This window comes from Taeniopygia guttata, chromosome 12, assembly GCF_048771995.1.
Source record: "Taeniopygia guttata chromosome 12, bTaeGut7.mat, whole genome shotgun sequence".
NCBI classification, from domain to species: Eukaryota; Metazoa; Chordata; class Aves; order Passeriformes; family Estrildidae; genus Taeniopygia; species Taeniopygia guttata.
The window spans coordinates 1,644,627-1,664,073 of NC_133037.1; positions in this window are offsets into that span (position 1 = coordinate 1,644,627).

The following is a 19,447-nucleotide window of genomic DNA, read 5'->3' on the forward strand; positions in this document are numbered from 1 at the left end:
CTTTAAGACTTTCAGAAGAACTATAGAAGAAAACACTTTTAAAAGTCAGGGCAGCCCTGGGGAGCGTGGCAGTGGTGCCAGGGCTCTGCAGGAGCTGAGCCCTGCGTGCTCCAGCCTGGCCCTACTGTCCCCAGGGCTGTCCAGGGGGAAGGACACGCTGTGGCCACTTGTCACTTCGAATGGCTCCACACTACTGCAGCTTAGAGCCAATTAATTTTATGGATCCTATTTGTAGCTCCCGTTCCTCCTTACGTGATCTTCATTTATTTCCAATGAGCAGAGAGTGTGCCCCTGAGATTCTAAACATACCTCTTTATTAGTTCAAACACAAACTGTTACCTACAGCAGCTAAACTTAGCACTAATGTATGAAATGAGATGAAGAGTTCCTTTTAAATCCCCTCCCAGGTGTTAGATAACAGGGACTGTGCTGGGAGGGGCAGCAGGGGACTGCAGAGTGCTGGGAACAGCACTTTATGTTGGATTTATTTCTCCAATAAGAAAGATTAAACACCAAAATGCAGGCACTGGATTCAGCCACGTTCATTTTCTGTGATGTGACCAGAAATGAGGAAGAGCAGGGGTTATCTCTGGGATTTCTGCACTGGGAAGAACTGGGGGTGTGGGAGAGCTGGGACTGCCCCAAAAACAGCTTTGGAGGAAGGGGCTTCTTTAGAGGTTTTTGGGGATGTTTTTAGCGAGGTGTTTTTTGCCATTCTCCAGCCCAGTTTACAGCTGGCTCTGTGTGTGTGTCCAAGGCAAATTCCTGACTTCCACAGGCAGCTCTTCCTGCAAAAGCTGCTACCTGAATTAAGTTGCAGGAGTGTAGATGAGAAAAAAAATTGCTTTTCCTCTAAGGAATATGAGGGTGTTTGTCAATTGCTCTCCATTAGGAGCCCAGATGAAAAGCGAGGATCAGATGAAAGGATGGCAGTGCTCGCTCAGGGATGTGACACACGCTGTCACCATGGAGATCCCCAGCACTGCTGGGGACACTGGGGGCACATTTGGCATCTCCTCACTCTGGGAATGCTAAACCTGCCTGTGCAGTGGTGCTCATCAGGCCTGGAATGGTTTTGGGTAAGAGGCAGCCATATATAGACCCGATGGATGGATATGATGATTTTGAATCCAGGGATTATTCCAGGTGTTTCCATGCCCAGTGGGTGGAGTTCAGGTATTCTGGGGTGTGTGGCTTTGACTGCTGCACGAAGCAGGATAACGTTTGCTGTGGCTTACCCCACATTCCCTGTATTTCCAGGTACCTGTACGCTCATTTCCCTGGACTTCTGACTTGGAAAGCCTCTCTGTGCTGCAGTACCTGTTCCCAAGGTGGGTGGGCCCAGCCTTAACAAAGCTTTAAGCCAAGAAATACAACCAGATGTAGCATTTTATCTTGCTTTTACAATCACCCACGTGTCTGGATATGGCTGGAATTTTCAAGGAGTTGGATGGATCCAGTCTCTGATGGATTCAGGTGCATTTCCTCCTTCAGGGCTGGCAGCAGAAAGGTGACTGTGGCTTTAAATGACATTAAAATGTGGCTCCCATCCTCCTGTGTCCCTAAAACAATTTAGTACCACTGTAATTATTAGCATTCTCATTAAGAAAAGTTTAGCTGAGAACCAAGACACAAAGATGCAGCAGTGACTTCATCAGAGCGATGCAAATCCAGATAAAGCAGGTTCCTAATTCACTTCCATGCTTTCAAATAAATCCTCAGAGCATCAATTACTGTATCTCTTGTAAAGCAATTACTATCAGCCTCCATTGCTCCCCTTTACACATTTTAATTTAATCATTATTTTCGCTTTAAAATACAGGGTAAGGAATTTCACAGCTCCTCAGGAAGAACTAAAGCAGACAACAACAACAAAAACCCTGTAAAAGCAGAAATTACTTTCTTTTGTAATCAAGTTGATTAGACTCGTGTATAATCATACACAGCAGGTGGGAAGATTAACATTTCACTAATTCCTAGTGGTCATTACTGCAAGGAAATTTAATCTGCAGAGTTCACAAGGATTGCAGTTGCATGCTGGTAAAGCTCATTTAAAAGACAGAGCAAAAACAACACAACTTTGTATTCTGGAATCCGGTTTCCCTCTGAACTCTTTTGGCCTGCAGGCAATACACATACACCAGGATCTTCTACTTAATTGAGAAATAGATTTGTATTGATCAGGCCCACTTAACAAGCACATTCAGAGCTGTTCCTGCTCTCAGTTACTCGGGTGGGGAATGCAGGCAGACCCCAGAGGCTTGAGCTACCTGATAAAATAGATATTTTTACAGCAAATGCATTTTTCTCTGTGGGGGCTGCACTAGTACATGACAACGAGAGTCAGTTCTCATATTTGGATCAATTCAGAGCAATTCTGCTGAAGTTGAACAATTTATTAATTTCTTCCTATCAAAACAAAAAGCGACATAATTATTACGATCAGGTTCTGCTTCACTAACCTGGATGTTGTCAGCGTTGAGGAACACACATAACCACGGGATATGATTATGTGCAGGTGCTTTTATTGAGAGCTCTGGGAATCAGGGGTACAGACCCAAATCTGACTCCCACATGGCTTTTGAGCTGAATGTATTTTATATTCTATCCTTATATAACTTACACATTAATTATTCAACTTATATTGTTATATTGTATACATTGACATGAGTTTCTCGTGATCTTTCTTAGACCCCTGACCACAGTTTGTCATGATTATTCTTACGATTAAATTTAATTACTAAACAAACATCACATCTAACAGTTATATCATTTATCATGTACTAGCTACACAGGTGCAGTTCTAACAAGGTACAAGGTCTTCATGTACTTAAGGTATTTATTTATATTAACCTACTAAGGTTAATTTTCCTTTTAACCCTAAATCCCTATGATTTTAAAACCCTTTTGCTATCAGTGTGGGTCACTCCAAAATAAAATGCCCAGCAGCTGGTAGTGAGCAGGCTCTGGTGATTCCTGCAGCTCTGATGTGAGCACTCCTCATCCCAGCAGGAGCCTTCCCAACCCAGCCAGGGCTGGGACTGAGCTGGGAATGCTTGAAGGGATATTGGATGGGTGAGCTGGGGTGACTGCTCTGCTCTCCCCTTGTGTGGGCTCTGGCTGCCACCAGGGAGATGAAAGGGCAGAGGGAAGGCAGAGCTGAGCCTAAATTGGGCAGGGTTTCTGGGTGGGAGGTGGAAGCAGATCCCAGGGAAGCAGGGTCTGATTCCTTGGGCTGCATCTCCTGCAGATCCCGAGGTACAAACCCGTCAGGAAGCAAAATTGTAGGAATATAAAAAAGGTAAAAGACTTTAGAAAGTGCAAAAAGGCCCCAGAAAGTAAACACAAAGCTGAGAAAAGCTGGGAAATTTCTAAACCTTCTCATGGGAAGCTAAGAAGTTAAGAACCAAGTGAATACATTTACATTTATCATAAGGAACAAGAAAGAACAAGAATTTATGGATAGTTCAAGATGTGAAAAGTCCTAGATATATGCTTTGCAAAGATAGAAAAAGTTTCATTCTCAAATAATGTATTATTGTGTATTATTTGAGGTTCATAGAGGTCCTTTTGTTAATGTTAAACCCACATGAGGCCTTTTCTTATTGGTTAGAGTATAATGACTTTACACCTTTTATTTTATGCTGTGGTTGAAAGAATATGTAGAAAAAAGCTTTGCATGGGCTGCCACCTTGTCTCTGATCTGGATTTCCATGGATGTTGTTATTTTCTCTGTGTTTTTTACATAGGGAGGAGAAATTCAGCCTGGTTTGGTTGGATTTGGGCGCTGTAAAATCTCCCTCCAAACACAGCCAGAGGCCACCGAGCTTGGTTTGATTGAGCATCACGGAATTTCCATCCCGCAGAAAAGCAGGGAGTGGCATTGAGGGGACCCTGAAGTTGGGGATGTCCCATTTTGGGTGAAAAAGATGCTCGGGAGCCCAGGGCCAACAGGACCAGTCAAGGAGCTGACACTAACGAGGATAACAAAGTTAATGAGTAAACAATGAGCCAAGTTAGGCCATCAGATGCAGAGTTAACGAGGCCCCTGAATCACCGGGGATCTGCTGCTTTAATGATGCTCTTGTGAAAGCGATGGCCCTGAGCTATTTCAGACCACGTACACCGAATTTTGGCTGACGCTTATCAGTTTATATGCAAGGAAATTTATAGCACGGAACTGAAATGAAACAGTGCTTTGGACAGGGAAAAATGGATTGCAGGTGCAAACAAGCATGAAATGAAAATCTACTAATGAGTTTCCATTAGCAGCTAAATACATAATCGAATAATTTTTAGCCAACATAGAGCAATGAGGAAAATCAATTTATTCCTTTTAAGTACTTCTCTATGGATTGATGCTCTAGCACAGCTCAGGCTGGTTTTGTTTAGTGAGAGCTGAGCTTGGGATTCAAAGCAGAGCATAGGTTTGCTTCTGCTGAGTATGAATGGAATGCATTTTCCTTGGAAACCCTAAATAAGGTAAAAAATATATAGTTATATATCTTAGTTAAAATAAAGCATTTTCATCTGAAAGCTTCAGAATAAAACATTCCAGGAAAATGGACCAGCACTGGCACGAAATGACTCAGAAATGTCCATTAGAGCAGTAAGGCTTTTTCTTCACTGCTCCTGAAGCAACAGGATCCTCAATTTCCTTCTTTTTTGCCTTAAACAGCCTCTGAGCTGGGTTCTCTCTGCCTGGCATTTCATACCTGATTCAATTATGGGAAATATTTTTCTTGAGGCCCTGGCACAGCTGTGGCTGCCCCTGGATCCCTGGCAGTGCCCGAGGCCAGGCTGGAGCACCTGGGACAGTGGGAGGTGTCCCTGCCATGGCAGGGTGGGATGGGTGAGGTTTAAAGTCTCTTCCAATCCAAAGCATTCCAGGATTCTGGGATTTTTGTACAAATTCAGTATAAAGCACATCTCAAAATACCTTGCTTTCCTAAGAACCTGTTTCTATCTGTGAGCTTGAAGCCAAAAATGAGCTGTAAATTGTCTGGATATGGCTGGAATTTCCTTTAACTCATTTTGTCTAAGAAAATGCCCATATTTTGGACCCATCTAAAGGCAATTCCTCATTTCCAGCTGGCTTTGTATCAAAGCTTAGTGTGCTCTGCAGCAGGCAAATGAGAAAATCAGTATTTCCACATCTTTCTGCAGAGCTGGGAATGCTGGGGGAGCCTGGAGATCCCCACGAGGTGTCCCTGAGGGCACCCACCTGGATGCCCTGTGCAGGTGAGAAACCAGGGATGCAAGAAAACCAAATATTCATTAGAAAACACCCTCTCCACAGCCTCTTCAGCTGAAGGAAGTTGATCTTCCTTCCCATCTCCCTTTAAAACTCTAAATGAGAAACAAATAAAAATGTTATCCTCTTCCCTAGCCCCTGCCATAACCCCGTGTATCAGGCAGCATCCTTTATCTGCCAGCAGCTGGAAATCTCACATTTTCATTGCCTGAATCACCAGATGCATTCATCAACCCTGACAAATGCCTCCAAACCACTAAATCACACCACTCCATCTCAATGGGCTACATAATCGTTGTCAGGCTCACAATAAATCTGGGAATATCTCTGTTCCACACTCCAATATCTCCAGCTTCTACCAGGGCTGAGAAACTGCCACGGGAAAACTGGATCCTAAGTTAAGTTTAAGAGTTTTTCAGTCCCTCAGAAATTTGATAAACTTATGAATTTCTGTCAGGCTGGTTTATTTTTAGGAAAAAAAAAAAAAGTTTTTTTTTCTACCCACAGGAGTAACTCATGGACTATGAGATTTTTTTTTCCAAGAATAAGGTTATATCTTAGTAAGTACAAAAATATAGAAGGGGAAAACTATTCCCTGCTGTCCTGGGGAGCTGCCAGCTCTGTGGATTGGCACTCCAGAGGACCCACAGCTGCCTGAGGGTGGCACTGGAAGGGGATGGCAATATCCATCTATTCTATCCAACACAATATAAACTAGGTATCTTAAAGTTTAGACAAGTGATTTTTAACAAAACTTAGGGTACTTTATATTAAACAACACTTAAACTTGGAATAATGAACTCTGATGGCAAGTATAATAAATTTTAACAGAATACCAAAGTGATAAAATGTAACTTAAGAGTACTTTGACCTAAATGTAGTGAAACTTAACTTTGCTTGGTCTTATCGACACTCATTATTGAAGGTTATTATCTATAAATGTTGTAGGGTTTTCCTGGCTTCAGGTGGGATTCTCCACTTTAATGAAGCCTTTGGCTGATGGAGGGAAAAGGATGGAGTCACATTTCTCCTGGTGGTTTCCAGCAGAAGAGGAGGGAACAATCCCAAACTCCTCCCCCAAGCTCAGAGAGCTCAGGAGGTTGAAATAACCTGATGAAGAACCACAGCTCACGCAACCAAATCAGGTAAATTATTTTCAACTTACTCAAAATGATTCGTGGATTTAGACAAAATTTGTTGAAGAAATCTCAACAAAAAGGAAAGAAAATGATGAAAAAAAAAACCCAATAGCTTTCAGATATTTCTGGTTTTGGTTTGAAAACAGTGCTTCCATTTCAGAGGTATGGAATTTACTCCCGATTTAACCAGTCCTGCGGTGTTTAAATTCAATAAAAAGGTAAAACTCGCTCAGAAGCTGTTTTTTAAAATCCTGCTCCCTCTTTTTTGGAAGCCTGGAAGGAACATAAAATGCAGTTCTCAGCAGAAGGATGTAATTGGGAGGAACTGTAATGGATGGGCTGTGTTTCTCTTTGAAGTTCCCATTGATCAGTGCTGCTGAGATGATTTTTCTAATCCATAACTCAGGAACATGAAGGAATTGTCACTTAATTCTTTGGATGTTTGTGTTTCATCTCCTAAGAAAACAGACTCTGGCCTTGATTCAGGTTGTTCTGTGTAAAGTGGGGAAAAATCACCCAGTTCTAGTGGGGTTTTTTAATATAAATTTTCCTCCCGTTAACCAAAACAGTTCTGTGATTTCTTTTTTATGTCTGACTTTGGTGTGAGAAAACTCCATCTAATACCTTCTGCTCCAAGAATGTGCTCTCAGCCAGTGGAGCAGTAATTAAGAGATGATTCCCCCCTCCTCTCCACTGGAGAGGCAGCTTGTGTTGAAAAACCAGCCCTTCACAAGGAGGGAGAACCATCTGTCCTCTCTCTGAGGAAAGAGATCATTTTTTTATGCTCACATTAGCTGAACCTCCATGTAATAACTCGTTTCCGTAAGGAAGGCACCCAGTGGGATGAATTTCCATGCCCCTAATTGACACAGCTCTGATGGCAAAGCTGCCAGAGGAGCTCTGGCCACAGCTGCTGGGAAAATCAGGCAGCTCCAGTAAGATCCTTGCCCAGCCCTGGGAGCACAGAATCCCTCTGAAATTGTGGATGCGCAGAAAAAATTTAAGTTCTGGATATGAGGGCTCCTGGCTTGGAGAAAAGGGGGAACACTCAAACCCCGGGGGCAGGTACTGAGTTCCCGACTCTGTTTTGATAAGAGAAGGAAAAATTACGCTCCTGCTTGAGGAAATGATGGTGATCCAGAATTCAGAATAACAGTCATTAATAAGTAATGAGGGGACTGGTGAAGAAAATGAATTTTTCAAGGACTCTGAAGAACATCTTTGGAGCTGAGGTCTGGAACCTGCAGGAAGTACAACCTTCATCCCACTGCACATTGAGCAGAGGTTTGGTAATTAGCTGCTTCTAAAATATCTTTTGCAGCTGATCTGATAATAGTGAAGTGGTTTGGAGCAATACTTTCCACTTTTGTCCAGGTTTGAAAGAAAAGAAGGAAAATGGTGATTTGCTCTACCAGACTTTTTCAAGCAGCAGTTTTTTTATGGCTGATGTATTTGTAATGTGCATTTGTCCCGCTACTTACCCCTGCTTTTGCATCTCTTTATCAAGGACTGACTAATAATTCTTCATAACAGCCTTTTGGGTGGGTTTGGCATCAATTTTTGCCCAGAAATCTCCTCATCCTTCTCCCTTTCAGAATCCTCTCAAATCTCTCTCCCTGCTCAGACACTTGAGGACAAGCTGTGGCCATTGTGTAAGTGCAGAGCACAATCCAAATGGAAATGAAAACAATTAAATATACATGACAAGCAGGTATTTAGACGAGCCTGGATTTCTTAATGGTTCATTTCCACCTTTCAACTAAATTAAATGTTGCTTTCATCTATTTTTAAAGGAATGTCTATTTTCAGTCAGGAGCTGCCCTGCTCCTTCTGTTCCTCAGATGATTTTGCTTCATCTCAAGGACAGCTCCACTGGCTGTGTCAAAACCACGAGATTTTTATGGTACCACGGATGAGGATTCACACAAACCAGGGCTCTGTTACCTCCAGGACCCTTTGGAAAGTCAAGTCCTCTGTAATTAATGATTGTTCCTATTCATGACGTGGTCCTGGCACTTATGGCATGGATTTTGGGACCTGCTTCTTCCTGTGCCCCTCAGCAGCTGGAAGCTTTGGGGGCTTCAAGTCCTGTGTGCATCAAACCCATTCCTGGTAATCCAAGACCCAGCCTGTGCTGAAATTCACACATCTGTGGCTGGCATTCTGCTTTCACTCCCATATCTATGGCTGGAATTCTGCTTCCATTCCCATATTTATGGCTGGAATTCCCATATAAATGGAATTCTTCCATTCCCATATCTTCGGCTGGAATTCCCATATAAATGGGATGCTTCCATTCCCATACCTAGAGCTGGAATTCCCATATAAATGGAATGCTTCCACTCCCATATCTATGGCTGGAATTCTACTTCCTTTCCCATATCTAGAGCTGGAATTCCCATATTAATGGAATGCTTCCATTCCCCTATCTACAGCTGGAATTCCCATATAAATGGAATGCTTCTATTCCCATATGTATGCCTGGAATTCTGCTTCCATACCCATATCTATGGCTGGAATTCCCATATAAATTTAATGCTTCCATTCCCACATCTATGGCTGGAATTCCCATATAAATGGAATGCTTCCATTCCCACAGGAACTAATCAGGAGTGGATGGATGAGCTTTGTGGCTGCATCAGTATTTATTTCCTGTCTCTGCTGCTAAACTGTATTCAAAGGGCTCTAATTGAGAAGGGGCCTGCTTGACATGGAAAGCACCTTTTCTCCAGTGTGTGCTCTGAAAAAGCAGTGCAGTATCTTTTCCTGAAGATAAATCCAGGGACTGATGAGAATCTAAGCCAATACATCGATGCAGGGAACAAGGAACCCCCCTCAGCAATTTCCCCTCAAGCCCCAGGACTCCACCAGGCATTGCCCAGCACCTCCATCCTTGCACAAGGCTCTTCTGGAGCAGCCAGCTCTTTGTGCCCTGCATCTCCCTCGGCTCCTCAGGTGTCTCCAGCTCTCTGTCCTCTGCCCCTGCCACCCAGCTCAGCCTCAGCACCCCCTGCTCCTCTGTGCTGAAGCAGAAGATGGTGTCTGCAGAGGGGCACAGCCCTCCAAAGGTGATGACCAAAGTGTTTTAATTTTGGGTGTCTTTGTTGGTTGGTGTTGGACAGTTAGGAAAATCAGAAAGGAGATATTTGATGTGCAAAAGGAACTATAAAATCCCACAGAAGCTGTGGCTGCCCTGTCCCTGCACTGTCCAGGCCAGGTTGGATAAGCACTGGAACAGCCTGGGATGGTGGAAGGTGTGGGGGGTGACACTGGATGAGCTTTAGCTGGAGGGGACATCCCCAATTTTGGACACTGCAGGAGGGAGCTGGCTTTGCTGGAGAGGGATTCTCACTGAGCTCCCACTGCTGTGTGAGCTGGGAATTTGGGGGAGCGTTGGGGGGGTGACAAACACACGCTGTCAGGAGAAACTTGGACTGACACTTGACAACTCCTCTGTTTTGTAAATTCCAGAGGGATTTGAATTGCATGGTATTTTTTCACTTGCAAATGCTGCAGACTTGTTATTTTTCCCCATTCCACATATTTTAAGCTTATGGCATTGCATAATTTTTTATAACTCTGTCCTTGTGAAGGAACAAGCAGAGAGCAATATCTCAGGAATAATTCCTTTGCAACAGCAATCTGCTTTTGCCTGCAGACAAAATAATCCAAACCATGTTAATAGTTTTAATTTCCAGTGGTGTAAGAGCTTCTGGAAAGGTGATCTTTAAACCTGTGGTGGACTCAGATGCCTCCAGAAGAGCTCTGTGGGAGATCCAAGTTTGTTAGTGGAGCAAAAATTGGAGCTACAAGCTTGTTTGGAAATAATTTATGGGAGAGCAACTGGAGTAACCAAAGTGGGTGTTAAACTGAAAGGACTGCAGGGGATTTGGTCCTGGGCTGGTTGAAGCTAAGGAAGGGCAGGAGAAGCCAAAAGTTTGAGGAGGGCTGCAAGGGAATATCAGGCAATGGCAGGAAATGTTTAGATAAACAATGAAAACTGCTCAAGGCAGGGATTGAGAGCTGTAAAAAGAAATGAAAGGTTGGGGGGGAAAAGGTTTTAATGAATTTCTGAGAGGATGTGGTCAGCCTGTGCCAGTGGGATGAAGCTCTGTGCCATCAGGGATCAGTGGCTCGTGGGACTGTCCCCTGCTCCTGGGGCAGGTGACACACTCAGGGCAAGGCAGCAGCTGCTCCAAACTGCTGGTGGGAAACACGAGTAAAACTGAAACTTATAAATGTTCTGGTGGGGAGGAGGAGAGAAGAAAATGTGGGTTTTTTTCTTAGTGCCAGCTGGTGCCTTGTCTTTCATGGAAGAGGAGGAGGAGGAGGAGGCAAGAGGAGGAGGAGGGAGGAGTTTGATTCTCCCATGGGAGAGGAGGAGGATGGAAAGTTGCTGAGGAAACCATTGGATTTCCTGGCATGATGTGATGGGGGAATTTGACCCTCCCTCGATAGTAACAAAAATATCTTTGCACAAAATTCCATTTAATCCTGGTTTAGAGTAAGTCAGGAGAGCTGAGGGAGTTTTGTGCCCTCAGAGAGGAATGGGAATAGCACAGGTGTGGCTTTAGGGTCCCTGGAGGCAGGACAAGGTGAGTGGAGCATCCCTGCTCTGCCTCCACCCTGGTGAGGTGTGGAACAGCTCCCTGGAGCTGCTTTCCTTCTCTTGTCATTGCCCTCCACCTCCACTGCAGGAAATGCTCTCAGGACACTGAAAATAAACAGCATCTCTTTTCCTTTTCTCTCTTCCATTTCCCAACAGTGCTCCAAAGGATTCCTGGAGCAGGGAAGAAGAAAGTTTGGGTTCCTTGAGCTCTTTGCTGATGACTGGCCTGGAGCTGGGCTGTGCTGTGTGCACCCCAGGCTCTGAGGTGGAAGGGTCTGGTTGGCATCACTCTGGATCAGGAGTATTGGGCTGAGCATTGTGGAAATCCTTCTGCTCCATTTTATGCCTGACATCAAAAATGAGCATTTATTCCTGAAGTAAGGAGCCCCAGCCCTGCCTGAGCTGAGGGGAGGCATCTGCAGAGGCCAGGCTGCAGTGGGATGCAAGCAGGGCCACATTGGCAAAAACAGGAGTTAATTTAGTGGTGGATGCTCTGATGTTTTTTCCCCAGATGTTTTTGCAGAGCCATTAAGAGCTGTGTTTAATCTCAGCTCCATTTGCAATCTGAGGCACATTATGCTGCCTCCACAGAGCAGGAGCAGTTAATGGCACTGGATGGCTCTGCCCCTCCAGGAGAGGCTGGATCAGCTCTCCTGTGTCCAGGCTGCTCTTCCAGGGCACTCTGGAGACATCTCTGACCCAGCCCAGGGCTGAGGGCTGGGATCTGCTCCCTGCCTGTGTGCACCAGCATTTGGGACTGACTGAAAACTTCCCTGAATTAGTAATGGCGTTTTTATTTTTTAAGGGACTCAAGCCCAGGCAGCGTTGTAAAAAATGAATTTTAGGTGATTTCTTTCTGCTTGGGTACTCAGAGCTGCCTGACTATTGTGTCTTAAAGCTGCTGCAACTTCTGTCTCTAATGGAGGTGCTCACGCTCACTAAACTGTTTGGCAAACACTGGCTGTCGTGGCTCATCCTCCTGATTAAATCCCATATTTGCATTTCCTTGGATGTACAAAGAAAAAGCAAATCAGCAGTGAGCAGCACAGTTAGAGCAGGAATAAGCAAACAGGGACAGAGGAATAACTGCTGGTGTGGAGATGCCACCCTGCAGAGCCAGCCAGGCATGCAGGCCCTGTGCAGCAGAGCATCCTGCATCCTACAGAGCATCCTGCATCCCTCAGAGACTCCCTTAAAGCATTCCTGCATCCTACAGAGCATTCCTGCATCCCTCAGAGACTCCCTTAGAGCACTCCTGCATCCTACAGAGCATTCCTGCATCCCTCAGAGCATCCTGCATCCCACAGAGCATCCCTTAAAGCATTCCTACATTCTACAGAGCATTCCTGCATCCTACAGAGCATTTCTGCATCCTACAGAGCATTTCTGCATCCCTTAGAGCATTTCTGCATCCCTCAGAGCATCCCTTAGAGCACTCCTGCATCCCTCAGGGCATCCTACAGAGCATTTCTGCATCCTACAGAGCATTTCTGCATCCCTCAGAGCATCCTGCATCCCTCAGAGCATCCCTCAAAGCATTCCTTCATCCTACAGAGCATTCCTGCATCCCAAAGAGCATTTCTACATCCCACAGAGCATCCCTTAAAGCATTCCTTCATCCTACAGAGCATTCCTGCATCCCACAGAGCATCCCTTAGAGCACTCCTGCATCCTACAGAGCATTTCTGCATCCCTCAGAGCATCCCTCAGAGCATCCTGCATCCCTCAGAGCATCCCTCAGAGCATCCTGCATCCCTCAGAGCATCCCTCAGAGCATCCTGCATCCCTCAGAGCATCCTGTATCCCTCAGAGCATCCCTCAGAGCATCCTGCATCCCTCAGAGCATCCCTCAGAGCATCCTGCATCCCTCAGAGCATCCTGCATCCCTCAGAGCATCCTGCATCCCTCAGAGCATCCCTCAGAGCATCCTGCATCCCTCAGAGCATCCCGAGCCCCCCAGGGATCCCAGTGCCAGGCAGGTGCTGCCAGAGGAGCAGGGTGGCCCTGCCCATTCCCTGCCAGCTGTCCCTGGGGATGGGATGCCCTGATGGACACGAGCACTCCAGCTCAGCACAGCTCAAGTGGAAGGTGCTGTGTGGGGTTTCTTTCTTTATTTCATCAGAAGGATGGGAGGGAAAGTTGGATGTTTTAACACTTGGCCTACTATTAGCTGGGGAAATCCAGCAGATGTACTTCATCATCTCAAAGAGGTGAGCAATCTCCAGCACTCTGGTATTCATGTGGGGAGATTGACTCCAAGTGTTTTGCTTGGATGGCTCTTAAGAAATTCGCAGTTCATTTCCAATCGTTAAAATAATGAGTGCTGTGCTCTGCCTCCTCTGAGGACAGAGCTGCCCTGGGTGGAGTGAGGGCTGAGCTCCCTCCTCAGCCTGGCATGGATGGGGACCATGCTGAGCCTGCCCAAGCCTGGGGCACCCAGGGGAAGCCCAGATTAAAGGAAAACTTGGGGGTTTAAATGGTTTTGAGGGGCCCTGGCCCTGAGGGAGCAGATGAAAAACTGCCCCGTGTGTTTAATGAGGCTGCTCCTGTGATGGAGAGAGTGCCATAAATAAGTGATTACAGGGCTGAGCCAAAACCAATCACAAGGATTAGATGGGACTCATGGGATCAAGAGAAGCCCTTGGTTTTACTGGAGGCAAGGGAAAAAAGCCTGTTCTTTGGTGGATCCCATTATGTATCCCCTTCACTCTATAAAGAGGTCTTGGAAAATAGGAGTTAAGCTCTGCTCAGGGGAGGGGAGGGATGTCAGGCACAGGGAGCTCTAGAACTGCACTTCTCTTTTAATATTGTTTCTGTAACCAGTTCTTATCTAAAAATCTTTAATCTTTTTGGGAAAAGCAGATATATTCTTGCTGTTCTGGAAGGTATTTCTGTAAACAGGCTTGAAATGGATGGAATTTGGCTCAGGAGAGTTGCTGAGCCAAAGCTTTTCTGAGCATTGGCAGTTTGGGGAGGTGAGGTTTGTAGGGCTGGAGGTGTGGGCAGTTTGGGATGGGTGGGAATGGGATATTAGAGCCAAGGAAGTACAACCACAACGCAAAGGTGGTTGCACCCATGGGGGATGGAAACCTGTCAGCTGTTGGGTTTGAACTGAAACCAAATGTGAATCAAAGTGAGAACCTCTCTGTTTGCTCCATGGCAGTGCAGGAGCCAGACAGGACCAGGGGAATGGCTGTAAGCTGAAGGAGGGTGGAGTTTCCTTGGATAAATGGAGGAAATCCTTCCCTGGCAGGGTGGCAGCCCTGGCACAGGTTGGGACTGCCCCTGGATCCCTGGCAGTGCCCAAGGCCAGGGCTTGGAGCCACCTGGGACAGCAGGAGGTGTCCCTGCCATGGCAGGGCTGGAAGGACAGGATCCACTCACTGTGAGGACTGAAGAATTCAGGTGTTTGGGTAAGTTCCCATTCACCAGTCCCTTATTTCACTGGGATGAGTGTCACCCATTGGAGCTTTAGGAAGCCAGGCTGTGAGTGTGCCAGAAAAATAGGAAGCAATGAAAAAAGGCTGTTGAGACACTCATCCAACGCTGAGGGGATTTTCAGAACAGCTGTAGTTGAGGAATTATGAGCAGAACCCTTGTTTCCACTGGGGAAAAAAAATGTATATTAGATTATTCCCTAATGATAAAGACTATTTAAAAGACAAAAGCTATAGAATAATAGACATTAGCAGATGTATCTATTTCCACAATCCCTGAAACCAGACTTAAATCTCGGCAGTTATTCCTCACCTTTAGCAGAGCTCTCATCAGCTGCAGTGTAAGCCCCAGGGCTGACACTCCAGATAAGTACATGATATAGCTGAGCCCTAAAACTCTTAACAGAAAATACATCAGGACTTACTGTAAAATTTCATGGAGGATTAGAGAAAATATTAAGTCAATAGTTCTTTAGTTATGAGGGGCTTTTAAGGTAATCAATACTTTCCAGCCATATTAGTGCCTCCGATGATAAAAGATGACATTAATATCCAACTTTTCTCTTATTTTTTTGGTATATTTATGTATATCCTTCCTTTAGTCACTCCTGCTAGAATCAATAGCTATACAAGGAATATGGTTATTTTTAAATGGCATCAATATTGATTCACCTGTAACTGCCAGTTTCAGCTGGAACTTGATTTCAGGTAAAAAAACCTGATTTTTTCATGCAAAGGGATTACCAACCTCCCTAAATCTCTGGAGCACCCCTGCCTTTGCTTCTAGTGAATTCCACATTTAGCAGTGTGCTAATGCAGCAGAAACCATTCTAGGATTAATAAATCCTAAAAATAGGATTAATAGGATTAATTCTAAAATTTCTTTGGAGTTACATGACATTTTATGTCCTCAAAGCATTGTGCAGATGTTAATTGAATTTAATTGATATCATTCAGTCCCCAAAGTTATATGCGTGCAGTTATTAATGGTTTAATTATTTTGTCAATGGAATAGATTCTTTGCTTTTGATTCTGCTTCAGGAATCCAGACAGTTCTTAGGCTGAATCATTTTTATTCAGGTGACTCAGTTGGTCCAAGGATAAAATTTTGCCCAGGGCATCCTCAGGGAGGGATTTTCCCCCTGGTCAGCCCCAGCCCGAGGTCTGGAAGGGATGATTCCTTCCCAAGCACTGGGTTTTGCAGGTGGAAAGTTTGGTAAATCCAGGTCAGGATGTTCCCTCAGCCTGGGCAGGGATCTCTTGGGACCATGGGATGGTTTGGGTTGGAAGGGAACTCGGAGATCATCCCATTCCAGCTCCCAGGAATTGGGACACTCCGGTGTCCCAGGTGCTCCCAGCCCTGTCCAGCCTGCCTTGGACACTTCCAGGGATCCAGGGGCAGCTCCAGCTGCTCTGGTGCCTCCCCAGCAAAGGATTACAATTAAATTAGCACCAGAATTATAGAAATAAAACAATCTCTGCACCCTGGCCAGTGCTGAGCCTCCTCCAGGCTGGAGCTGGAGCTGTGACAGGGACAGGGCTGCACTCAGGGGAAGGATTTGCTCTGGGAGAGCTCTGCAATATTTGAATTAATGTCTGCACTGAATAACAGCATCCCTTAGGTGTTTTGTAATTAAGCAAACCTCCCCTTCAGTCAGGAGGGAGCTCTGCAGCGTTCCCTGGGTGTTCTGCACGGGGCAGTTTTCCTGGCTGGACCTGACTTCTGCCACCCCCAGGGAAGTGCAGGTTTATTCCATGTGGTGTTTGCTCAGCTCCCAGCAAGTGCCAGGGGGTGAGGAGAGGATACACTGAATTAATTATGGCACTGCATTCTTTTGGCTGAATTTAAGTAACATTGGACTACCATTTTAATCTTGTTTTCAACCCCCTCGTATGGCTGAACACAGACTCCTGCAGCAGTTGCCAGCTGGAATTTCCCCTGGAAATTAGCTCCCAGATGCCTTAAGATCAGCAAAGCTGTTCCAGGTACAGTTTGTCCCTTTCTGACCCATTCTGAGAAGGTGGAAGGAGATCTCTTGGGTCTGAAAATGAAAGAAACTCATCTTTAAAAATATCCCTGAATCCACTGCATTTAGAAGCTTTATTGAGAGATGTTGCAAATGTATTCCCAAAAATGGTTGGAAAGAGCCAGAGGGTGGATGCAGTAGGAAAGTAATGAAGCATTTATGCTCAGACCAGTTGTCCCAGTGGCTCTTAGGGCACGAAGAACTGGATTTGGAGTAAATCAGCCACAGCACACTTGGAGAGTTTCCTGCAGGGAAACCTGTGAGTTATGCTGGAAGGTATTTATGCCTTGAAATGGATAGAATTTGGCTCAGGAGAGTTGCTGAGTCAAAGCTTTTCTGAGCACTGGCAGTTTGGGGAGGTGAGGTTTGTAGGGCTGGAGGTCTGGGCAGTTTGGGATGGGTAGGAATGGGATATTAAAGCCAGGAGAAACTTCCTGGAGCAGCATTCCTGGATGGCAGGGTTAAAATCCCATTGTGGCACCTCAATCCTGCAGGAATTGCCTTTTCCTTGGGAGCTGTAAAGGTCTCTGGGATGGGGCAGGGTTAGGAGCTGATCCTGGTCTCTCTGCCTGCACAAGGAGAGGCACTCAGGGGACACCAGGCTCCTTCTCCAGCTCCCAATTAATAGGGCATTAAAAGGGAATTACTGTGTTTTACATTTGAGAAAATGGCTGGTGTTCTTCCAATGTCAGGCCTAATGATGGAGGCAGTGAAAACGTGTCTGGTCAGGCCTCTCATTTCAGTCCCAGCTTATCTGGGGGAAGAACAACCCATAAAGAAACCACAGACAACACTGAGCTGCCCTCCCACAATACATCATTTGTAAAGCTTTCACTCCAGCTTTCCAAAAGGCCATTTAGCTTAATAGTCTGTCCCATTTTTCATTCCCTCGTGCTACAGGTGCTGGGGGGATGATTTACAAAAGAACAATGGAATGACATTTTACCTGACTTTGGAAATGAATTCCCAGCAGTCTCACCCCTTTTGTGCCTGGGATTTACCTTCCATGACATGTAGTGGGTGGTGAGATTCTGTAACAAAACAATTGGAGATTTCAAATGAGAGAATACATCCAATTCTCCATCCAGCCACGACCTTCTAGAACCATTAGTAAATTGTATGTCCATATTAGTAATAAAAGATTAATCGACTGATTGAATTTTCAGAAATTTAGGCAAAGGCCAAATAAACTGGCCTCCATTCTAGTGTAACTAAATGCCAAAAAAATTACATGTACAATATACATTATTTAAAAAACACTCTGAAGAAAACATGCCTAGCTGTATAATGCATATTTAGGCAATCTATATATTTAAACTCTGTAAGAACCTACAATATTTGAATTATATGGAATAGAATGAATGAAAAGGGGGTAAAATCTATATCTCAGTTTGGTTGTTACTGTTCTTATTTCCACTGATTGTGGCAGGCCATTAAATGAAGGTCAGCTTCTCGTGGAATAGTTTGTTGGCTTCTTTAGGGTCTTAAAACTTGTGAGGTGTGAAATCAATGACAAATTTTAGGGCAGTATTTGTGTTGTAAAAGGGAGAGTTTCCAATGATTCAGAACATTGCAGGAAATCACCTGTTGGGTGAATAGCCCACAAAATATGATCTATTGCTGAAAATCTTCTTAAACACTCAGCCACTGGAGGAAATGAACTTTAAGTGGGACTTCTGCAGTAGAACTTCTGCTTTGATGAATTTGTCATGCTTGGTGGGTAGTGATATTCAACTAATAGCTTAATAACCTCACTATTTACAGGCAATTACCCCCATGAAGGAGCTCAGAGGGGATGAAAACATCTGCTTCCTTCTGGAATCCATGCACATCTGCCCTTAAACAAAGTGAAAATTCGGTGTGAGAACTCTTAAGGACTGAATTGCTGAGGTTTTTCTGCAGTGCTGCCTTCTCTGCAATTAGGTAACAGCTTAAAATCTGATTACTGAGTTATTTTTTACCTCTCAGAATGCACAGGCACAAGCAAACTCTCTGTTGAGAGCTGATTTGATGCCAGTTAAATATTCAGGTAGTCCTCTGAAGGCACTGGAAATCAAATACCCGAAACATCTTGTGCAGAGTAAGAATTTCCATGTGAAATACACATTTCTAAATGTGTATTTCCCTGCCATTCCCAGCGGAGGTTCTCACTGCTGCTTTTTCCAAGGCCCTCTCGAGCTGTTAGTGAGTTCAGAGTTTCACTGGGACGTTCTCTCAGGTAGGGGAATCCTCTTGATGTGCTGGTTCTGCTGGTAAAGAGAAAATACAGCTCTGAGAGCAGTTTTGTACCTGAGAGAGGCGATCTGACAGAGGTTCCTTTTTTCCTTCCAGCAGACACAAACCTGGCAGCTGGAAGAATTTGAAATGTGGGAGAGCTGAGGAATCTGAACACTTCCAAGGCTTTCTGTGGGAATCCAGAGCTTCCCTCTGGCTGCCCTGGCAGGTCTGGGACCCTGGCAGGGGTCAGGAACCCCCCTGGACAGAGCCCCCAGAGACACTGGCTGTGATCTCTGTCCATGGAAAAGAGTTTTCAATCTTACAGGATGAATTACCAGCTCTGAGTGTTTGATATGAGTAATAAATAAGTGTGGCACGGGTGCAAAAGTAAAATTTTAGGATTCTAGATGAGGGGTTCAAAGGGGACAAGATGGAGGAAATTGGGTGTGTCTTGTCCTTTTTCTCCTTCTTCATGCCCCCCATGTTTCACTGTGGTGTTGGCATTTTTCTGTTGGTTCAGGCTGGGGACACACTGTCCAACGTAGGTGACAGATATTGGCACGTTATTGTAAATCCAGCACAGGTAGTTTGTGGTATTTAATGTTTGTACCATCCCACTGAGGGCAGAGCCCCACACGCTGCCCTGCAGGACAGAGCTGCGGCAGGGCAGCAGAACATGTTAGAGATAAACAGAATAAACAACCTTGAAACAGCACAGACCAATTATGGCTTCTGCTTTGGCAGTGGTTACTTGGAAATCCAGG